Raw genomic sequence first — 15930 nt, 5'->3', positions numbered from 1 at the left:
CATGATATAAAACGCCTTGCCAATTACCTAACAATAATAAATCATTATGAAATCTTCAGCAGACGTAAGGTTAGATAAAACTCATCATGAATGCATAAGAGTGTACTAATGTATGCAAGAAGGTTCGGCAGAATGCTCAACTAGCCATCAAACTAAAGTCAAATTTTAAATATTGTAGTATGCTAACTGATTTTAGCATGCTAAAGCTTAAAGTTGTTTACATATAAACGACTTTAAGCTTTAGCATGCTAAAATCAGTTAGCATACTACAACCTTCTCAGAGAATCTTTAAATTAACTCCATTTAAAGTCAAATATTTTACTCCATATTGTGATGTTCAATCAAGTGAAATCCAGTGAAATCTATCCATCCATCCATCCATCCATCCATCCATCCATCCATCCATCCATCCATCCATCCATCCATCATCTATCTATCTATCTATCCATCAATCCATCCATCCATCCATCCATCCATCCATCCTTACTGAAATTCAATTGTACTTTTTATTACATCTTTATAACCTAAAACAAAAATTCCTCAGTGATGATTGGATCCTTGATTTTTTTTTTTTTTTTTTGAAAATATGTGCTTTTGCAAATTTGTTTAATTATTTAAGAACAATGTTGATGTAACCACAAATAATAACTAGCTTGTCAAACATACAGTGAAAGAGAACAGACACAAAGGCATCATCGTCTGCCCTTGTGCTCCAATCTCATAATAATCCAAGCCATCCGCTACACAAGACACCAAACCCCAACCCCACATCACCCTGTCACCCACGTGTCCATCTCAGGTCCACTTTTTCCAATCTGTGGCCTTCCTGCCAACCTCTCCACCCCTCAGCCCACATAAAAGAGATGCTCAGGCCTCTAAATATATAAAAGATGCAAATGACGCAAGTGACTGACATAGCATAAATAATCCATAAAGGCACATGAGAGGGAATGTGAGCAGCAAGACTGACTGTAATGATAAATAATGTATTACAGGAGACAGGCCTTGTTTATTTTGGTGGCTTGTGTGATTCCTCACAGACAAATTATTCCACCTGTGTGACTGAGAGGCAACCGTAACAGACAGTAGAGTGAGGAACGCATTCATCTTCTGTGTCTGTAAATCTGTGTTAGTCAATAACTGGTAACTGCTACAAAAATAAATAAATACAAATAATACAAATAAATAAAATCACTCAATCAATCAATCAGAATAAAATCAATGACTTTAAAATAACTTTTTAGTTCGTGCCAATGAATTTGCAACAAATTCATCAACTTTAAAAATTAAGGAAACAAATCTTTAAATTAAGAAAAAAAACCTAATCTTGAAATTATAATATTTTTATTACAATTCAGTTTTATTTTTATATAAAAAGGAAAATATTAAAATAACATATCTCTCAGAATTGACACTTTTTAGTAAAATGTCTAAATTGCATTGTTAGAAGATTCATTTTTCAGAGAACATTAAGTTTTAAGTTATTTTTCTTACTTTACAGGCAAAGTGATTTTAAGCAATTAACCTCATTAAATTGTTAAAATTCTAAACAATAATGCATTAATAAAACAGTTCAATATTTGTCCTATAAGAAAAACAAATCTTGATTCTGAATTCAATTGATTTTATTTTAAGGATGGTGGAAGGATTTGTACCAGAAAACAAAACAAAAACTGTGATTAACATATGTACAGGAAAAACAAGGCCGGACATAAAGAATCCAAATTCTCACTTTCAAATCGTGAAATGTAGGCGTTAATACATGTAAAATTTTCATGGTGGATGAATACGAATACTGATGATGATTGAAAGGATATTTCTGTTGTTGAAAACAACCACAACAAAACATCTCTTCACAGAATTTAATTTGCATCCCAAGGGAGCAGTATCTAGGTAACCACATCAGTCTGTAGTTCTGAAATGGTGCTGATGGTGACAGTGTTAAATATGCCCAGTGAAGCACACCTCAAAGACTGACACACACACACTTGCCACTCTGTGGCACGTCACTACTATCCTGGACACCTGGAGGTGTGAACCACGCATTGGGCCGAGAAGCAGAAACACTGTGAAATGTCCATACAGAATTAGCAACAGCAATTAGTGGCATTTCAACACAAGGATGAAAAGAAACAGGCCGGACCTCAAAGAGCCTCATCACATAGACTGACAGCTCTGAGACAAGTGTGCCGAGTAGAAGGGATGTAAAATGGCAAAAGCCCAGTTTTATTCTGCTCTATGATCTCGTTAACAAAATTAGTGACAAGAATGTTCATTAACAAAGGATTATTTGATCTCAACCAAGAAAAGAAACGTCATGGCGATTTTAAAACACACTGTTGACTAAATGTTTCCAGAAAAAATTTAAATAAAATAACACTGCAAGAACTAGTCTAAATGATCCAATAGCACAGTTGGAACTGCATGAACTAAACATCTTTGTTAGCATGATATTATGCTCAATGAAATGCATGTACAGTACAGTATGTAGACAATTAATTACATATATCCCACAACATAAGCAAATGCACAGGGGGACTTAAACTATTACATGCTAGTCAGAAATATTGTGAATATTATTGCATTATGTGTAGTGTTGTTATGGCAACATCAGAAAATATCTAAAAAAAAAAAAACATGAAAAAGGTCATGACAGTTACGTAAGTTGTGGATTCTTTCCATTTTAGATACTATTATTTTTCAATTCTAATATCTTTAATTAATGATGGAACTAATTAATATACATACAAAAGATAAGTAGTTTCACAGACATAAAAAAAGAAAAAAAAGAAGAAAATCATGCCCTTACTTTCAGAAGTCAGCCAATCAGATAATAGATTGTTTTCCTGCTTTGTCTGCATTATTTTAAGAAATGTATACTTTTATCAGCATGGATGCATTATATTAAAGGGAAAGTAAAGACATTCATAATGTTACAAAATATTTATATTACAAATAAATGTTTATTTTGACATTTCTATTCAAAGAAGCCTGGAAAAGTGTAAATTCTATATTAAAGACAGCACAACTGTTATTTAACACTGATAATAGTTTTTTTTTTTTTTTTATCAAATCAGCATACTAGAATAATATAAAAATATGTAATATAAAAATATATATCTAATAATATTTCTTAATTTTAATGTTTTATTGTTTTGAAAAACAAAATGAATAAATAATCTTACAGATCCCAAACTTTTGAACAGTAGTGTACATCTGATGCTCAGTAAATGGACATTTTTGCACGTTATTGACTAAAATTGCCATTTTAATTTTAGTCAATAGTAAATTTGTCCGTTTTTAACTGACTAAATGTAAAATACATTTTCATCAAAAGCCTGCATAAAAGCCTGCATTTGTTTCTAACCAATCATTCTTAGCTAAGGACTGCTAAAGAGCTCCTGAAGAGAAAATGGAGAGAAACAGAGTCATCAAAGACAAACCAGATTCCACGAGCTGATGGGAAGGAAAAAAGACAAAAATGAAAAGCCAGCACACACAAAACAGAAGCAACAACTCCAGTAAGAAAAAAAATTGGGGGCGTGTGTGGAATAAATCTGAAAAGAGAAGCGTTTGAAAAGAAAGCATGCATGTGTGCGGGGGTTTCAGAAAAAAAGAAAAGAAAAACAGGGAGACAGAGAGAGATGGTGAGAGATTAAGAGAGGAAGAGAGTGAATTCCATCAACAGAGGGGTGAGATGATGGGGGGATATGGGACAGTGGAGGGAGGGGGCACATCTCGGAAGGGCAGAGCAAAGCGGGCACAGGTGACTGTCATGTGTGATGATTATTATTACTGTACACCTGCTCCTCCACACTAATTAACTTTGGATATGCAAATCAGCCCTATTGCATCATGGCCTCTCTCTCCTCCCCTACAGATAAGAGGATGTTCAGCTGCTGGATTTAATTAGGATAATGAACGGTCGGACCGCTGAGGGAAAGAGAGAGGAGGAGGAGGAGAGGGAGAAAGGGATGAAGAGAGAGAGAGAAGAAGAGGGAGAGAGGTAGATGAATGAAAGTGAAGCTGGATGAGACGGAAAAGGAAGAAATATGTCAAGGGAGAGGCAAAATTAGACAAAAGATAGAAACAAAGGGGATGATGAGGGGGAAAGTCTGGCGTTTTGATTGAAAGAGAGATGGATGGAGGAAGAAAAAGAAAGAAGAGTGAGGGCGGGAGGGACCGTCCCCACGCAGAAACCCCTCCCCAGCTTGAATTCTAACGCTTCGTTTGAAAGAAGAACAAACAAACAACAAACAATACACCGAAGAGCGCTCTGACATACTTTTACAAATCGTACTTACTAATGCGCACGTTTTCTGTCGCGCTCTGAAGTCTCCTTGGCGGTGGGTTTGTTGAGCCCACTGAGCTCTGATGGGGTTGGATTGATGAGATCTTTGGGGGAGGACTGGAGCGAGGCTGCGGAGGAGACGGCAGGTGTTCTGACAAGGACAACAACCCTCGTGCCTCTGTGCCAAAGGAGAAGTGCAGACTCTGGGGCTGACAGGCTGCACCAATACAGGCCTAGACTGCACTGGACAGAGCCGTCTCCCGTTAGCCAGTTACCAGCTGTGAAAACAAACCTGTCAGAGTGACACGTCCGCATTTCCAAACAGCCGAGTTCAGGACCTCATTGTCCAGTTTTATAGCACCGGCTTTCTTTTTAATAGCAAATCAGCTGATGAATTGACGGGCTGCGGAATGATAGTGTTGCCGGGAGTTTAGAGATCTGGTGCTCAGACTAATTGCCCTGTCAACACCAGGGCTGGAAATAGCCCTATCTCTGAAATGGCAAGAGAGAGGATGAGACCGAGACCAGGAGGAAAACGTGAGAGTGATGGAATGATATAAGGAGAGGAAGAGAGAGATGATGTGTGTTAAAGGGTGAGAGAGGAGGAGATATCATTAGTTTTCACTCTCTCTCATTCTGCATGACAAACAAAGCATTTCATATTCACACACACACGGTTTTTCTATCATAGGACTTTCCATTGACTTCTATTGTTTTTATACTGCTCATAATATTTTGTAACTCTTGAACTTAAAGGGATAGTTCACCAAACTATTTAGACTCATGTCACTTTATTGATTGACTCCTCTATGCAACAAACTTTATTTTGTTTTATTTTATTTGATTATTTTATTTTATTTGTCATCAACTATTTAGCCTCGTGTCACTAAACTTAATTTCTAGTGATTATCGTCAATTTGATTTTGCAGATAATATTTAAACTAAACTGATCTAGACAATGACATCTCTGAACTCAATAATGAAATGCCTTAACTGAAAATTGAGTGTTTAATCTTATTTTTATACATTACTGACACTCTATCCTCCAATTTGATACTGTTAAGTGCTTTGACAATCTGTATTGTTAAAAGTGTTATATAAATAAAGGTGACTTGACTTGACTTAAACCTGATTGACTCTTCTGTGAAACAACCCTTTTTTTTCTTTAGAAGAATACCTCACCTGTAAATAAAAATGCCATCATTTATATTAGAAAGATAAAACTGTATAAAAGAACTATAGAGTGGAGGAAAAACCATTACCATAAACCATATACCTAACATTAATCCAATATGCCCAATATAAAAATTGCTGGCTGCTACTAAGTGTAAATATGTAAAATTGTCGATATGGTTACTAGACAAATAAAAATCAATGTTTGGAATCACTGACATTAAACCTGACATCATTTATTCAACCTCATGTCCCCATGTACCTCTTTCAGAAGAACGTAAATATACCATTTTAAGGATTGACTTTTTTTCTTTCCTCTCAATACACTCTTAAAAATAAAGCTTCTTTACTGTCACCGATAGTTCTATGAAGAACCTTTAACATCCATGGAACCCTTCAAATGCAGAAAAGGTTCTTTAGATTTTTAAAATGATCTTCAAAATGGTTCTTTTAGGAACTGTTCACTGAAAGGTTCTCTGAGGAACCAAAACTTGCTCTTCTATGGCATCACTGCAAAAATGTATTTGGTGTAGTATGGTTACCAAGTTTGGTTACTATCATTCTTCAATATATATACTTTTGTGTTGAGCAGAAGAAAGTTAGTTATACAGGTTTGGAATGACATGAGGTCGAGTAAACGACAACAGTTTTCAGTTTTGGGTGAATTATCACTTTAACGTTTAGACTGTGGAAGAGAACAGCATGAACAATCTGCAAAACTTCTCCAATTTGCGTTCCATGAAGGAAAGAAAATGAACAATAGGAGTAAATGAAGACAGAATAGTTATGGATGCACTTGACTCTAAGACATTTAGCATGTTTATTAAAATGAAGAAAACATCTCTACATTGCGAGGAACATCTCATGACAACATGTGACTCATAGGTTATTTAAATGTTTTTAAAAGTTTCAAACCATCTCAGTATTACATAAAAAGAATGTAATCCGCAAAAGTTGAAAAACAATCAGAATTCCCACAAATACTCATACATAAACTTCACATCAAAGCACTGACCTAGGAATATCCCATATGGCCAGTGGATTACGCTGTATAGTTATAAAGTGGAAAAACTCTTGATGAGTCTGTTCCAGATCTGCTGTTATTGTTCTGCAGGAGGAAGATGGTTCAGATTGCCTTGCACCGCTGCCTCTCCAGAGCGACCTGCAGCCCAGAGTTCCTCTCCCCCACTTTTAATCTTTCTGCTTCAGGTGATTGATTGGAAAAGGAATGAGCTGTTTATTGGATGCAAGGGAAACAAATTGCTGTTTTAAGTGTGTTGCCTTGATACCAGACATGACTTAAGATGAAGCGCCTAACTCTCTCTCTCTATTTTTTTTTCACAGTCTCTCCCTCTCTCCCCGGTGTGTGCTATGCACAACCTTCATTTGGAGAGCTGCCAACGCAATCCCACTTTCACCCGCTGCATAAGTGTGCACTCTCACATAGCAGCCATTTAACATGGCATCTGTTTCAGACGCCTTTTATCAACCTATAAAATCAGCCCTTAGGGTTCCCGCACACGCAAACAAACTTGTGATCTGGGTGAACGGTGGATTTCGCTTCGTAAATAGAACCGTAACCATCCTGAAGTCACTCCCAAATAATCAGAGATTTGATCGTCGGGTGAAAAGCGGGGGACGTGGAAACACCAATAGCCAGTCAAGGGTTATCATAAGGGACTCAGATACAGACAACCACTGTCAGATTAGCCTTACATTCATTAACACATGTTGGCAGATTTCATAACTACTCAACATATACCTGTCTAGACACCTTGATGGTCTTGGATAAGAGCCAGATCTCCTACATTACAGGCCTTGTTGTGTGAAGGACATATGGAGCCATCTTGGCACGGGCTTGGCGCACACTGTGAGGGCATGGTCCACTGCGGACTGGCCATAATTACACAGCAACGGACAGACAGGAAACCGACTGGAGATGGACCCATTACAACTCGCATACTACTGACAGATAATCATCAGCCTAGATTCACAATCAAATGGAGAGAAACAACCAGTATCTATCAACATCCCATGATCAAAAGGTAAATATGGAGAAATAAATATAACATTAATAATATAGGCTAATACATTTTAAAAAAAAATTTGAATACAATTTTTTTATTTATTTCTAATGCTTTTAGTGACCACAGACTGTCAAACTCAAACTCTCTCTTACACACACCAAACATATTTTTTTTATATATACTTCTTTAATTCTTGCGATGGCAAAGCTGAATTTTCAGCAGCCATTACGTCTTCAGTGACACACGATCCTTCAGAAATGATGCTCAAGGAACATAAAATATGGAAATGAAAAATAAATAAAGTCCAGCATACTTGTATATAATAATTTAAACTTTGGGTGCACTATTCATTTAAGAAAACTCCACCTGCTTCTCCAGAAGTCAAAATTTTCTACTAAACAGATATAGACAAATGTGGCAACTTTTCAAACAGGCGTAAGACCTGAAAAAAACTTGGGCAAGGTTATAACAATCCCCCCGTGCTTTTAGATGAATCACAATGTCATTGTCAATCAAAGCACCACCAGTTTTACGTTCATCAGATTTATGAGAAAACTCCTGCCTTTCCCCCTCCTTTATTTTATTCTTTCACCGCATGAACGAATGTGCCCGTTCTCTGGAGGAAAGCGTCACGTGACCTACTTAATGACAATCTGTCTCCGTGCTCACATTTCTCTACTCGGCTTATTTATTTGATAAAGTGCGATGCCTTTCCTTTTGTTGCCCTTAATCGGAGCTTAACGTCTTTACTCCGAGATCAATAAACTTTATGAATTATTTTGCCGCCGTCTATTTTTATGGTTCCTTTTGCTCATTAGCATGGCTGGCTTTATTAGCTGAGGCTGCCAGTGTCTTTAGCCGGTCCTGTGTTCCTTAGGTACAGTAAATATCACTCATGTTGTAATTAATATGCACACCCTCAGCACTAATTAAAACACAGACCCCTCCAACCAGCTGGGCCCAAGCAGAAAGAGCGGCAGTCGAGCCGTAATGAACTTGTTGTAAATGTGAGCCCAGCCATCGGATATCATATCCCTAGGAGCTGACAGCATGCAACGGAGGGAGAAAGTAATAAGATCCATGAACTTGTTAATACCCACCCAACCATCCAGAAGCAAACCCCCACCATCTCTGGAAAGAGAGGATATTTTAATGACACATCTCTAATTAAAGCCTTACTTTATCTCCTGTGTTTGCTTAAGAGAGATTGAACGACAGCGAGAGAAATAAAGAGAGAGAGTGAAAGAGAGGAGACAGATCTTCAGCAATGACATAAATGTTCATAAAAACAGAACTTTGTTTAAAGTGAAAAAATTACTTCCAAATGAGTTGTAATGGATACATTTAGTAGCTACACCAGCTATATGCATACCTTCCTTTTGCATCAAACATAAATATCACTATAGTTAATTAACACAGAGAAAGTGAATACACAGAGGTTTAACCCAATATATTAAAATGCTAATTATAACTCTTCATTGAATGGCAAGCCAATACAATCCATTACAGAATTTTCGTACAGGTATTACGACCCCTCGGTTTTTCATTAGTAAAGAAAGTTTATTTATTTTTTTTATTGTAGGCGAACCTCTCCCTAATGACCTCCCCCCTTACAGCCTAATGTGTTATAAATGTATCTTAGATCATTGAGCAAACAGTTGGAAAGGTCAAGGCTATAAAAGAAGAACAGCAGAGAGTCTGAAGAAAAAGCACAACGTTCACAAAGCTCCCGTCTCGCCACTAGTCTCTGCTGTTGGATCACTTTTCAAGCCTGCTCTCAAACCTGCATTCCTCTGGCCTGAAAATGTGCTGCTTTACTCCAGAGTTTGAGAGGTTGAGAATGTGTGGATGAGTATAATGCACATACAGCTAGCTTTGACTGTTCTTTTCACAAGTGCATATCATATTAGAACAGGTTAGATTTTAGAGTACACAACCGTATAAGCCATAAAAAGTGTTTATGTTTAAGGGATGGTTCAACTTAAAATGAAAATTATGTTATTTAGGCTACTCACCCTCCTGTCGTTCCAAACCTGCAAGACTTTTTTTTTTCTTTTTTCGAATATATATATAATTATAATGGGGACTTGGGGTATTGGTTTTAATCTGAACTGTAAAGGACCCTGTTGGTCTTTACTGGCAATTGGTCACCTTCTATTGGTGGCTTGTTAAAACCAATAAATCCTAATGGAATATGTCCTAAAATACACTACAGAAAACCATTTTTTAATGGTTTTAATGATTAAAAATGCATGGTTTGTAATGTAGTGTTTTTTGTTTAGTTTTTTTTTTCAGCAGAGAGAAGACATTTTGAGATGGAAGTGTGTGTTTTTTGATTTCCAAAATTTTTCAAAATATCTTCTTTTGCTTTTCAAAGAAGAAAGAGATGCAGGTTTTTAACAACATGAGGGTGTGTAAATAATAACAGAATTTTTGGTGAACTATCCCTTTAACAGATTTCACCAGCATTCTGTCTGCTCAAAACACTGATAATTCATTTCCACCCGTCTGAAAGTCCTAATGGCAGAGAAAACTTTCATCAGCTAAACAAAATGCTATGAGGTGCTGATATCACAGCAGTTTAATTCATGTTGCAGCTAAACATGTGGTCCAAGCTGAAACTAATGAAGTCTTTCTAATTCAGTTATAGTTTATTAATGTCAAAGACACAAGTCCATTAATCAAGTTATAACGCAACTGTGTGCTGAGAGAAATGGCTGGATTTGGTGCGGTAATAAGATCACATACATTTTAAAGGTCTACGATTATCACCGTGGGTTCCCAGGCTCAAGTTAGAACTCCAAAAACGATTTTCATTTGGCACTCATTAATATGCAAAATTATTCAAATGAGATTGTAATTAAGCATCTACTCAGTGGAAACCCTTTTCATGATAATTTATGATAAACTCTGTAGCTGCTTTGATTGAGATTGATTTTTCGGTTCAGAGAAACTGTCATGAATACAAAACCGATTTCTTCCCCTTTCTCTCATCTGCTCAGGTATACAGATGCAACATACCCTATGATTATTGTGATGTAGGGAGCTTATAGAGATATATTAAGCTAATCTGAATAAATTCATCTGACGAATCTGAGGAGAAATGGAAATCCTATTTTTCCTGTAAAATCGTTATCTGTACAACCGGTTTCCGGGGCCTTAAATACTATAAACATTGTGGTTCAATTAAAAAAAGAGAAAAGATAACTCGAGTATTTTACATTTGATGCACGGTTGAACAAGGGCTTAGAAGGGAAGTAAATGGAGGGTGAGAGCATGAGGAGAGACAGGGAGAGAGAAAAATAGAAAAAGAGGGGAATTATTATAGCCCAAGGATTTCTGTATTTCCCATAGTCATTCCCTGCTCTTAACAACCCACTGGAGACCAAATTAAAAAGGACTGTTAACTTATGAGGTTCACAACTGAACCACACACAGCCTAATGCTTGCTAATGCCTTTTGTATGATCTGATGGTACTGAGAAGCAGTTAAAATACAAAATTAATGCCCAGCATGGGAGGTCAGAGACAGTTTCTCACAGATGGACGTTAAAGTCTTGGACTACGATATTGATTTTATCGTAAAACTTCAAATAAATATTTTCTGTACTGTGTGATCTTACTCCGATGAATTCATAGCGAGTAAATGTTCAGTCGTTTATGAGAAAGCGTGAATTTGTGTGTGTTTATCCTTGAGGTGCGGCCTCCATAGGCGGAGACTGAACGTGCTGAAAGTAGATGAGCTGTGGGTGGATACATGGATGATAATAGGCATCGTAATTAAGCAAACCTAAGCGAGCACTTAAGGGACTCAATATCCATTGTTATTAAGGCAGAACATAAAAGGAAAAGGTAGTGCTAAGTAAATAATATTATTGTAATTGGCACACAGGTGAATAATTCAGCAAAATTCTCAAAGCTTGTTAAGGTTCCCTGATGTGTATACAGCTAGAGAAACTGTATGCCTTTCTACTGTCATTCAACTCATAGAGTTGGGCTACTATAAATACCCACAACGATAAACAGTCATTGCATTAGAACGGAAGATTGCACATCTATTTTCAATTCTTTTTCTCTATCTCAGTCTTTCACAATATAAGAAACATTGTGTGCTCACATAATCTGGATTTGGTAGAAACATACACTAAAGTTCAAAAGTTTAGAGAAATCTTGAGAGTAAGATTTATTTATTTAAAAATAAATTAATAAATGCTGTTCTTCTGAACTTCCCATTCAAAGAATCTTGAAAGACTTAAATACACAAACACAATGATCAACAAAATCAGTATTATAATGACTTCTGTAGAATACACCATTATAACGTTTTATTTAGATGTAATATTTAATACTAAATATATATTTTAAATTTTAATAACTGTTTTGCTTTATTTTTGATCAAATACATGCAGCCTTGGTGAGCATACGAGACTTCTTCAAAAATATTAAAACTCTGACCACAAACGTTTGTATTATATTATCTATCTATTAGTGTAAACAATAACTTTTTTCAGTATTACATTATAATAACTTTAACAAACACAATAATGCTTTTCTCTGTTAATAAAATGTACCCCATTTTCTGTCTACAACAGTGGAACGAGTGCTGGCTTTAAAAGCAGTGCCAGGCCTACACTGTTTAAAAGCAACTTATCTCCTTCAGCTGAAGACCAGTATAAACAAAGGTCACTGATTAGCAAGTTGTTGATATGGCTTAATTGTGAGATGTTGTGTCTGAGCGGTATGAGGGAAGACACTTGTGGTCAGGCTGAGAGAGCTAAAGAGGGGAGATATGGAGAGGAGAGAAGAGCAAACCCAGAAGGGTCATAAGAGGTCAAATCAGCAAACTAAACCACACCACATTGACCTGCATATTGGCCGCCTTCAAGTAGCAGTACTGCTTGTACTATCAAACAAGCATGAAACATCTTCTAGAGCGAGTAGACGTAATCTGTACCAAATTCTGTTTTCCATTACTTTCTGGATTCCATTTGAATTATTCCATTAAATTTTAATAATAAAAAGCATCTCCAATTAATTGATTTTACATTAAAAAAAGTTTTTTTTTTTTCAGAAATACTCCACATTTACATTTTTCACCTAAAGAAATTCTGGTAAATAATATTTCTGGTAAATACGCCTTTTTGATTATAATTGTATTATTAGTAGACTAGAACGCGTAGATATGTTGTCATTCTCACACTATAATACTGAACTTTAATTTCAGTGATTTGGACTGAGATGGATGCTTGCTTCTTGCACTCTATGTTGCACTTCACTTTTGCTTTAAAAAAAGGATTTCATAGAAATTTGGATTTCATTTTTTTTAGTAAAATATTTTTAAGTAAAATTGTTGATTTTTTAAGCAGGAAATTAATCGTTTAGATTAATCGATTGATCTAAAAATTTGTCGATAGATTAATCGAAATAAAAAAGTGGCAGCCCTAATTTCAAGCGTTGTGTTTTGGGATGCACTAACGAACATAGGAGTCTCCATAGACTCCCTCCATCTGAGCTGCTGAGGACACTGTGGTTAAGTTTCTTTGTCTAAATATTAGTCCCCAATATGTGTAGGGATCAAGACCAACACTTTGTGTGCGAATGTCAGCTCCAGACAAAGTAAGTATCATGCATTTGTTTTCCAAATTGCCCTTCTGAAAGAGCTTCTTGGCACTCTGTAAGGCTAATGATGCTAAAGCTACCATCATCTCTGCCTGTTTTCACTGCTGCTGCCCATGAATGATCGTGAATAGGAACGTGGTAGTTAAAAGTTGCATATGAAAGCAATGCGAGTCGATCGTTTCAGTTTGTTGAGCTCATAATCACGAGTGGGGCTTATAAAGTTTGTGATAGCATGCTATGCACCATTAAACCAGCTATGTTGTTATTTTATCATGCTGTGCTCCCTGTCTGTGTAATTCATAAACGCAAATTTATTAAGCACAGTAAAATCAGATGACTGACTTTTAAACAGAGTATGTTTTCTGTAAAGATAACAGGCTTGTACTAATAGGGGAATGTTTATTTGCAAAGGCAGTTTTTTTTTTCCCAACACCTTTGAAATCATATTCTGAGAAATATTCACTGGAGTAAAACAATAAATTAATTAATAAAATAATGCACTGAGTCCCCCATACTTATGCAGTTCATTAGTATCAAAATGTGCATGTAATTCTGAAAATAAAATGTCACAGACCTATTTAGACCATCTTTTTACAGACAGGTTAGCCATTAAGAATTACAGATCATTTAAAATTAAAATTAAGGATATCATAAAAGATGTTTGCAGATTCCAAGTACACAATCTTGAAAACATGAATTGCATGGACCAAAAACAATGAAAGGTGTCAGAAATCTGGTGATGGCACTGCTGGTGCTTTACTTCACATCCAGCAGTGTGAGGTTCTAATTGGTTGTCCTGCAGGGCAAAGAAGAGTGCACATGTCTGGGGAGACCATGTCAAAGCAGCACAGAACATGTGCACACACACACACACACACACACACATGGTGTGAAGCACAAATCCCCTGTGCCTGACTCTGTCCTCTTTCTGTTTCTTTCGCTTGCTCTCTCTGTCTATCTGACCCTAAGATCGATAAGTCGCACAGAGGCAGGGGCTGGCCATGTGGACACAGCAGGGTTGACACAAAGCTAAAGGGGCTTCTTGCCGTCTCACCAAACACATCCAGGCACAGAGCACCAGACAGCTTCATTAACCCTGGGATACAGGAACTACAGGTTACAGCCAGGCCTCACTGCATGTTTACTACAGAGGAAAAGAGTTGGCATAGGAAAGAGTACACCTACATTCTCGCCTTCCTATTCCCACTTTTATGCCTGTCTAGCTAAAGCTAACAGCAACACAGCAAAAAACAGAAGAAAAAAACTTTCATGTAATAAAGTGTTCCATTTGAGATGACACAATCCTTATCAAATTCACAAACATCATTTGGGACACAGCTATGTAGACTTCAATTTAAAAATTTGGGGTTGGAAAGATTTGTTAATGTTTTTGAAAGAAGTCCCTTCTGCTCACCAAGGCTGCATTTATTTGATCAAACACAGTAAAAACAGTAATACTGTGAAATATTATTACAATTTACAGTAACTGAATTTAATATATCTTAATTTAGTTTATACATGAGTTGTTTAAGCAGCCATTATATCCGTCTTCAGTGTCAGATCCTTCAGAAATCATTCTAATATGTTGATTTGGTGCTCAACAAACATTTATTATCTTCATAAATGTTGAAAACAGTTGTTCTACTTAATATTTCTTTGGAAACCATGATACCCCACCCCCTCCCCAAGATTTTTTTATGAATACAAAGTTCAAACATAACAGCATTTATTAGAAAATGTAATAATGTGCAAGTATGATTGCGGCAGAGCAGCTTTACAGCTTAAATATTTGGTATTATCATATACACTCAATGATATCAATGAAACCTTTCTGAATTTTGAATTTAATTTGGTACTTGCCTGAACAAGGACTAGTCTTTGGTCACTTGAAAAGCTATGGAAATATTATGAAAACATGTAAATGATTGTCGCCCTAGGGCACATCTTTAGGAAACAAGAATAACTTAAAGGCACATATTCCAGTTCCTTACGTAAGCTATACTAAAGATTGTGAGCACTCAAACAGAACCAATTCAACATTACAAAAAGAAACCAAAATATCCATAAAAGGTCTATGAGTTGGACTCCAGCTAGATGGTTGCTATGCAATATTCTCCGGGTTTTAGCCACACTCTTTTTTATTATTTGTTTATCAAGGACAAGCACATAATAAAGACCACTGCAGAATGCACAGCTCTAAAAGAGAAAAAATTACATCATAACCACCACCAATCTGCACAAATAGTGGCACATCACGAAGAGATATATAGCCCTAAATGGTGTTTGTTTTGGGGTTTTACATTTCAATTTAGCCCCAGGCCTTAGAGACATTAAGGCCCTAATGCACATCTTGGTCAGTGCACGTTCCCTGGAGCAGTCCGCATGCTTTATTAGCAAGTCTCTGGCCTCCTCGTAATAGCAAACCAGTCTCTCATTACTGGTCATTAGATTCATATTACTTGTATTTGAAATAGCAATACATCTTGCTACCATAACTAGTTTTAAAGGCCTCGATAATGCACTAAAGAGAAAGAAAATACTCGGAGCAAAACAGTTTGTAATTGGAACATGGTGTAGAGGCTGTTTGCTTGTATGGACTGCTAATGTGCTTCTCTTGTATAATAACTTGTACAATCAGTACAGAAATGTGCAGACTGGAATAATCTTGCATTTGAGGCATACTTTGACTCAGAGGAATGTATAATTTTGCAGGCAATGCCTTGGGGTTACAATATGATAAGTCGACATGTAATGCAGACAATATTAAACAGCTTCTTTTAGTGTGCTGAATGAACACTTGATAATGGAACCGATGCAATAA

This window comes from Barbus barbus, assembly GCF_936440315.1.
Source record: "Barbus barbus genome assembly, chromosome: 16".
In the NCBI taxonomy this organism is placed as follows: Eukaryota; Metazoa; Chordata; class Actinopteri; order Cypriniformes; family Cyprinidae; genus Barbus; species Barbus barbus.
This window is presented reverse-complemented; position numbering follows the sequence as displayed.